Source organism: Moschus berezovskii, chromosome 1, assembly GCF_049115385.1.
Source record: "Moschus berezovskii isolate FMDL1 chromosome 1, NW_MosBer_1.0, whole genome shotgun sequence".
Classification (NCBI taxonomy): domain Eukaryota; kingdom Metazoa; phylum Chordata; class Mammalia; order Artiodactyla; family Moschidae; genus Moschus; species Moschus berezovskii.
Genome location: NC_142460.1, coordinates 107696114 through 107705398, shown reverse-complemented (window position 1 = coordinate 107705398; position 9285 = coordinate 107696114). Strand labels below are relative to the sequence as shown.

The 9285-nt window shown below is 37.5% G+C and overlaps 1 non-coding gene across 1 annotated transcript; it reads left to right on the top strand.

Moving 5' to 3' along the window:
• The first annotated feature begins 3906 nt into the window (after positions 1-3906).
• TRNAG-GCC (transfer RNA glycine (anticodon GCC)) lies at positions 3907-3977 on the top strand. Its single transcript has one exon. It is a non-coding gene; the product is annotated as a tRNA-Gly (tRNA).
• Positions 3978-9285: the final 5308 nt, after the last annotated feature.

The window sequence follows — 9285 nt, the reverse complement described above, 5'->3', positions numbered from 1 at the left end:
AAACTTTACTAATCAATATCTTCCATCAACATATTGTATTAATTTCCTTTTGTGAAATCAATCATTCATTCAGATAAATAAGAAATAGTGGCATTAAGAAGTTCAGGTTAAGTGGAGACCTTAAATAAATAAATATAAAATACTATACTTCTTCAAACTTCTTGTGAAAACAGCCTCCTGAGAATATACATCTTTTTAAGTAAGGTTAGAGAGAAGTTTTCAGAGTCAGAAGAGAATTGTTTCAGTTTATCTGGCCAATGAATATTAAGTACCACTGAAATCTAAGGCTACCACTGGCCATTCCCTTTGATGGTGAACAACAATAAGAATGGTCATAGCTTCTATTCCTTGTTTCCCATCTGCATATATAAGGAAAGGTAAATAACTGTAGCTGCTACAATCAGTAAACCCCCAAATCCAAGTTCTTAAAAATATCTGCTAGATATCAGGAGAATCTGATGTGGGTAAGGTGGTTCTTCTTTGCAGTTTTCCTCTTCTTTGCAGTTTTCCTCTAAGAAAACACTTTCCTTCCATTCTGCAACTCTGTAATCTCCAAGTCTCTCTAGCAGTGATGGTGGAATAGAGAGGACTCCTTCCTGCCTCAACCTGTAAATGACATAACACTTCCCTTTACATCCCATTGGTGAGATTTAATCACACTACTTTACCTAGGTCTTGGGGAGCTGAGAAATAAAGTTTAGCTCCATGCCAAAGAAAATGAAATAGATGGTGAACCCATATGTTATAATCTGCCACAGCCAAACACTTTACATTTGTTATATGTAATTAATATATTACATGTTACATATATTAACTTTAATGTTTATAAGAAGCCTGGAAGGTATATGATATTTTCACTTCACAGAAGGGAAGCCAGAGATGCTTTATATAAGTTTAAATAAATTGCCAAAGACACACAGTGAATTGTGGGACCAATATACAAACACAGTCTGTCTTCAATGGACTTAAAAAAATAACATTTTATAAATGAACATGCAAAAATATATATGAATGGCCAAAGGATATAGAAAGAAACAAGAGCTAGTAACTAAATTATGAGAAATGGGCAGGCTCAAAAATAGAGAACTACTCTAAGCTATCAGAACATTAGTGGAGAGACAGTACTATCACATAATAAAATGGAAACTATCATGTGTTACCTAACAGTAATTTCAATCATACAGAAAGCAATGTAAAGACTGTAAATGCAGAATAAAGTGGTTTTAAAAAAACAGATCCTGACAAATTGGTCAGAGTAATATTAGGGGATAGTGGGTGCAGGTGGGGGTAGGAACAGGACAGAAGGATGAAATGTTTCATAGTGCTTATGTTTCTTGCCATTTGCAGAAATCCATTTTCAATTGATCAGCCAATTCAGACATGCCTCTTTTAGGCACAAAGGGAGGCTCTAACCACCTCTCTCCTCTCATTGAGATACCATGTCAGCAACACAGACATAAAACATATTTAAAGACAAGTCATTTCTCATATTTCCTGTATTAAGAACAAACTTTCATGAAAATCAATTGATAACAAGACTTGAACCTTTAAGTAAATTTTGAGAGAGTCCATTAGAGTCTAAAAATAATCTATAGATAGTAAAAAAAATTCTGAAATAAGATAGTGACTAAAGCCAATTTAGACCAGCATAGGACTAGAAGAATATAACAAAAGCAAAATAAAAGCAAAAAGCATAGGAAAAAAAGATCTTTATAACCTGGAAAAAAGAATATTTTAATATGGAAAATATTACCCTGAACTTTTACTTAAAGGCCCATTTCACTAAATCCAAATAGTGGGTTTGCCTTGCTAACTAATGACATAGAGTTGTCAAAAACAGTTAGTGACAGCTAATTTGTAATATGGCCAGTTATTAAAGCATTTTAATGCAAATTTCTCAGGTGTAGTGTACACAGTAACTCTTCTGAGATACAGGAATAGATATTCTATAAATGAAGATTTTGTGCTGGGTGAAACAAATCATGAAAAGATTTACAATAAAACTTAGCAAAGCCTTTAATACTAGTACTTACTATGGGTCTGAGATGGGAAGAGGGATATACAATATTCAGTATTTCACCAGTGGACCCTTTTATTTTGCCATGGTGGTGCGAGTGGTAAAGAACCCACCTGCCAATGCAGGAATGTAAGAGATATGGGTTTGATCCCTGGGTTGGGAAGATCTCCTGCAGAAGGGAATGGCAACCCCATTCCAGTATTCTTGCCTGGAGAATCCCATGGGTAGAGAAGCCTGACGGGCCACAGTCCATGGGGTCACAAAGGGTTGGACATGACTAAAGTGACTCAGCATGTAGTACATACTGAGGGACAAATGTCTTTTGGGTCATTCTTTGGAAGTACTGATTTGGCACCACTCCTCTCCATCAACAGAGGCCTTTGTTTTCAGTTGTGAAAAAGGGATAATGCAGTTAGGACTTGTAAAAAGCAGTTGGGAAAGAGGGGATAATGGTTGGGAGTATGGACTCTGGAGTAAGACTGCTGGTGTTCAAACTCTGACTTGCTGCAGGTTCTTGGGCAAGTTACTTGAACTCTCCTTTTTCTTTCTTTCTAGGATGGACACGAGAGTAGTAACTAGCTAAGAGGAAGTTACAAGTGTTAAATAACTGGACACATTTAAAGTAGTATATGGTAAACTCCCAATATTAGCTCTTGGCTGCTAAGGCAAGGACAGTTGCTCCAAATAAATATCTTTACTAGGACAACTCCAAATCTAGTTTGGGTTATGCTATGTGTGTGTGTGTGTGTGTGTGTGCATTAGTCCTTCAGTTGTGTCTGGCTCTTTGCAACACCAGGGACTGTAGCCCACCAGGTTCCTCCATCCATGGGGATTCTCCTGGCAAGAATACTGAAGGGGGTTGCCATTCCCTTCTCCAGGAGATCTTCCCAACCCGGGTCTTCAGCATGGTAGGCAGATTCTTCACCATCTAAGCCACCAGGGAAACCCAGGTTATGCTATACAGAACATCTTTGTTTTGTAGGGAGGTTTTTTCCTAAGACTACTTCTAAAAATCATATTTTGAAATTTAAAATTTGTTATGAAACTCAGGAAAATTTTGTTATGTTCCCCCCTAGATTAAAAACATGATCATTTAAACTTTCATTTCTTTCACTTAAGACCCAAATTTTCAGTAGGTTGCAGTGATATATTAATAGATGAGGCTATTTTCATTTTTGTTTTACTCTCAGGACTCCAAAGATGACCAGATCCTTCTACTAAGGAATAGCTCTTAAATTCTGCATCCATGAATAACCAGATAACTAACACTTGATTAGCACTTCATCACTGACAGTATGTTTTCACATACATGGTTCTTCCTGAACCATTTTCCTTTAACCCAGGCTGTCTCCTTGCCCCTACCTGTCAGCCATATGTATATTCACCTCCAAGCAGGAAGTATGAATTACTTATTACTCGTAAATCCATTTCACTTAAGAAGGATTTCAGACAAATAACAAAAGATTGACTCAGGATCAACATTAGTTCTACTCTTATCAGCTGCCTCCCCAGCAAGTGACCAGCTGCTCAGATACCCAGTAACTGGCTCTGATTCCATTGCTCCAGCTCTCTCCTACAGAGCTCACATACGACCATCACCTGCAGCCTGTCTTGTTGGCCCCAAAGACCCTTTATTCCAACTCCCAGATTCCAGATAACCAGGTCTCCTATATCACAGTCTGTTCCAAGGAACAGAGAATTCTTTTGGGAAATCTATCCAAAAGTTTCTCAGTTTTCTGTTTAATTTTGCAATAAAAAAACCAATGGGACCTGTCCAATAAATCCTACTAAAGAAGTAATGGACTGTCAACCACAACTGGCCAGAGTGCCTCCTATGTCTTTGAAAGTGACATCCAGATTACTTAACAACCTAAAGAACGTAGGTGTAAGCATTGGTGGTTCAGTGGTAGAATTCTCTCCTGCCATGCGGGAGGCCTGGGTTCGATTCCCAGCCAATGCAAGAGCACTGCTATTGGGTTTCCATAGTGGCTTAGATGGTAAAGAATCGCCTGCAAAGCGGGAGACCTGGGTTTGATCCCTGGGTTGGGAAGATCCCCTGGAGGAAAGCATGGCAACCCACTCCAGTAATCTTGCCTGAAGAATCCCCATGAACTGAGGAGCCTGTCAAGCTACAGTCCATGGAGTTCCAAAGAGCTGGACATGACTGAGCGACTAAGCACAGCACGAAGAATATAGATATGCTCAGACTGAGGAAAAAGAAAAAAGCAGGAACCCGAAACTAGTGTTTCACCTCTGAATGGTATGTACTAATGGATTTTTTTAGGACTGATTTATTCAGATTTTTCCATTACAGAATTCCAAAATACAGCTTAATTTTTCTGATACTTACCTGCTCCTTTAGCTTCCCTAAATGACACTGCCCCAATTTGGGGTTACCTTTTTATTGTGGTAAAATATATGTAAAATTAAAATTTTTAATGTACAATGCATTGGTATTAATTACATTCTCAAAGTTGTGTGGCCATCACTGCTATGAATTTACAAAACTTTTTCAACACCCAAATAGAAACTCTGTACTCATTTTAAGCAGTTACTCCCCATTCTTCCTCCACCCAGTCACTGATAACTTCTGTTCTACTTTTTGTCTCTATTAATTTGTCTCTTCTAGATATTTCATGTAGGTGGAATCATATGGTATTTGTCCTTTTATGTCTGGTATATTTCACTTGTTCTCAAGGTTCATCATTGTTGTAGCATGTATCAGAATTTCAATATTTTTATGGCTGAATAATATTGTATTTATAGACCACATTTTATTTATTTGATGGTGCTTGGGTTGTTTAAACCTTTTGGCTAATGTGAATTATTCTACAATGTGCACAAGTACCTGTTTGAATTCCTGTTTTCAATTATTTGGGGTATATACCTAGATATCTAGGAGTTTAATTGCTGGGTCATGTAGTTATTCTATTTTTAGCTTTTAAAGGAGCCTCCAAACTGGCTTACATAGCCACTATACATTCCCACTAGCAATGTATGAGAGTTCAAATTTCTCCACATCCTCAGCAGTATTGTTAATTTATTATATCCATCCTAGTAGGTGTGAAATGGTATCTTGTTGTGGTTTTTATTTGCACTTCCCTACTGGCTGATAATGTTAAGCTTCCTTTATGAGCTTATTGATAATTTGTATATCTTCTTCAGAGAAATGCCTATTTAATTCCTTTGCCTATGTTTTAATTAGGTTGTTTGTCTTTTTATTATTGCATTTTAGGTGTTCTTCATATATCCGGATATTAAACCCTTACCAAATATATGACTGTAAATAACATTTCCCATTCTGTAGGCTGTATTTTTTTAATAGTATCTTTTGATCAAAAAAGTTTCCATTTTAATGAAGTCAAATTTATCTATTTTATTTTGTTGCTTGTGTGTTCTGTGTCACTGATCCACTTTGAGTTAGTTTTTATATATAGTATGAGGTAGGAGTCCAACTTCATTGTTTTGCATAGGGAAATCTAGTTGGCCCATTATCTTTTTTGAGGAAACTATTCTTTCTCCATTGAATGGACCTAGATCATTCTGGTCCACAGAAATCAACTGACCACAGATATTTACTTCTGGACTGTCAATCCTATTCTATATGCTTATATATCTATCCTAATGTCAATATCACACTGTTTATTACTGTAGTTTTGTACTAAGTTTTTAAAATAAAGAAATGGGAGTTTTCCAACTTTGTTCTTGTTCGAGATTACTCTAGCTAAGGGTCCTTTACAATTCCATATGAATTTGAGGATTGGCTTTTCCATTTCTGAAAAAAAAAAACAACTTGGAATTTTTATAGGAATTATACTAAATTTCTAAATAGCTCCGAATAATATTGACATCTTAAAAACTGCGTCTTCAGGTTTAAGCACTTGAGCGATATGTAGGGTTTAGTAAGTTTAGGAATATCACATACTATATTCCATGTAATTTTTATTCTTAAAGATTCAATATGCACTGGCATATTAAATACTCAGAGAAATTCTGTAAGATAGAAGTTTTCAAAATTTTATTTAATTCTTCATTTCCAAATCCATTGACCCCAAAATCCTTTTTCATCCAACAGCAATGCTGTACTATTGAGCTGTGGAGTCAAAGGGCCCAGTTCAAATTCCAGCTTAACCGCTTACCGATGACATTTATCTAATCCTCACATCCCTTATCCATAAAATGGAAATAATAACTGATATTACTTCAAAGACTTGTGAGCACTGGATGATAAAATGCACAGAAATCACATACTAAGTAGTAAACAAATTTAGCTAAAACTGTTGTTAACAGTTCTCAAAATGAGAATTTGTAGAACATAATTTGAAAATGGAATCATAATGATTCAATAACAGCATAAAATGCATACACAAATAATTGCTGCAGGTCTATTATATACCACTGGGAATGTAAAACTTATTGGAAGGCTTTCAGGTAGCACATAATTGTGAGAAGGTTTGCAATCCTGGCAAAGTGTGGCATTTTCATTCAGGGATGAAGGACCATGTAGTGTCATGCCATTGCTGAGATTTGCTGATGTCTCTATAGATGTTTGCAAACACAGAGATTGTCCAAGAAAGGATAAAGGTAAAGCTGGTGCTCAGAGGCAGATAAAGAAAGGGCAAATGAGAAGGGAGTGCTAACTCATGCCACTTCTCTTATTCCAATCAGTAGTATCTATCTTCCCATTAATATAACCCCGTTTCTCAAACAACAAAAAAGATGCTGTTCATAATGGCTACTTTTCCCAAAAAAGGATGAATCATGTTCTTTCCCTTTGAAACAGAAAGTGGAGAGTTAAGAGAAAATACTACCAACTGTTTTTCTTTTAAGATGGAGGGTTTGTTGAAACCATACTCTGTAAAAGAAGATGTGTGTGTGCTTAGTTGCTAAATCATGTTTGACTCTTTGTGATCCCATGGACTAACACCCTACAGGCTCCTTTTGTCCATGGGATTTTCCAGGAAAGAATAATGGAGTGAGTTGCCATTTCCTTCTTAACTCAAGGATCAAACCTGGTGTGTCTCCTGCATTGCAGACAGATTCATTACCCGCTGAGCCATTTGGGAAGCCCCATAAAAGAAGATAATACAGCGTAAATACAACGGACTGTATTTAGATTGATGAATTAGAAAATTCATAGAGAGACAATAAACAACTAATATTGCCATTGTCTATATATTTGTAGACCTATTTTTCTATACAACAAAGTATAGCTGAGCTATTGAAAATCCTAAAGATGATGCTGTTAAAGTGTTGCACTCAATATGTCAGCAAATTTTGAAAATGCAGCAGTGGTCACAGGACTAGAAAGGGTCAGTTTTCATTCCAATTCCAAAGAAAGGCAATGTCAAGGAATGTTCAAACTACCACACAACTGCACTCATTTCACTTGCTTAATAAGGTAATCCTTAAAATCCTTCAGCTAGGCTTCAGCAGTATGTGAACTGAGAACTTCCGGATGTACAAGCTGGATTTAGAAAAGGCAGAGGAACCAGAGATCAAATTACCAACATCCATTGGATCAGGAAAAAAGCAAGGGGATTCCAGAAAAATATCTATTGCTTCACTGACTATACTAAAGCCTTTGATTGTGTGGATCACAACAAACTGGAAAATTCTTAAAGAGATGGGAATACCAGACCACCCTTTCTGTCTCCTGAGAAACTTGTATGTAGGTCAAGAAACAATAGTTAGAACTGGACATGGAATAACAGACCAGTTCAAAATTAGGAAAGGAGTATGTCAAGGCTGTATTTGTCTCCCTGATTATTTAACTTACGTGCTGCTGCTGCTGCTGCTGCTAAGTCGCTTCAGTTGTGTCCGACTCTGTGCGACCCCATAGACGGAAGCCCACCAGGCTCCCCGTCCCTGGGATTCTCCAGGCAAGAACACTGGAGTGGGGTGCCATTTCCTTCTCCAATGCGTGAAAGTGAAAAGTGAAAGGGAGGTCGCTCAGTTGTGTCTGACTCTTAGCGACCCCATGGACTGCAGCCTACCAGGCTCCTCCATCCATGGGATTTTCCAGGCAAGAGTACTGGAGTGGCTTGCCATTGCCTTCTCCATAACTTACATGCAGAGTACATCAAGTGAAATGTTGAGCTGGATGAATCACAAGCTGGAATCAAGATTGCTGGGAGAAATAACAACAACCTCAGATATGCGAGATACTACTCTAATGGCAGAAAGTGAAGAGGAACTAAAGGGCCTCTTGATGAGGGTGAAAGAGGACAGTGAAAAAGCTGGCTTAAAACTCAACATTCAGAAAACTAAGATCATGGCATCCGGTCCCAACACTTCATGGCAAACAGATGGGGAAAAAGTGGAAACAGTGACAGATTTTATTTTCTTGGGCTCCAAAATCACTGCAGAGGGTGACTGGAGACATGAAATTAAAATGCTTACTCCTTGGAAGGAAAGCTATGACAAACCTAGACAGTGTATTAAAAAGTCGAGACATCACTTTGCTGACAAACGTCTGTCTAGTCAAAGCTATGGTTTTTCCAGTAGTCATGTATAGATGTGCGAGTTGGACCATAAAGAAGGCTGAGTGTCGAAGAATTGATGCTTTTGAATTGTAGTGCTGGAGAAGACCCTTGAAAGTCCCTTGGACTGCAAGGAGATCAAACCAGTTAATCCTAAAGGAGATCAGAGATCAACCTTAAATATTCATTGTAAGGACTGATGCTAAAGCTGAAGCTCCAATACTTTGACCACCTGATGCAAACAGATGACTCACTGGAGAAGACCCTGATGCTGGGGAAGATTGAGGGCAGGAAGGAAAGGAGGCAACAGAGGATGAGACGGTTTCATGGCATCACAGACTCAGTGGACATGGGTTTGAGCAAACTCCAGGTGATGGCGAAGGACAGGAAAGCCTGACGTGCTGCAGTCCATGGGGTTGCAAAGAGACGGACATGACTTAGCAAATGAACAACAACAAGGTATATTACATAATATCGAAGAATTTGTTATCTAAATATCACTCTGATGTCAGTAATAATTTCATCACATTAACACAAGAGAAAATGGAAGTTGTATTAATATTAATGTATAGTTGTGAAACAGACTAAACTCTAACAGCTGAATAGCTGTGTTTCTGTTTTGCAATAAAAATAAATAAATATGTTTTCTACAGGGTACCTTGTCCCACATTTTTCTATGATTAAGCTGACTCTTCAATGCATTAGTCACTCAGTTTATAGGATACCATTTATGGTTCATCAAGAAATCTTTATTCAATCCAGCATTACATAAGTAGGTTGCCTAAT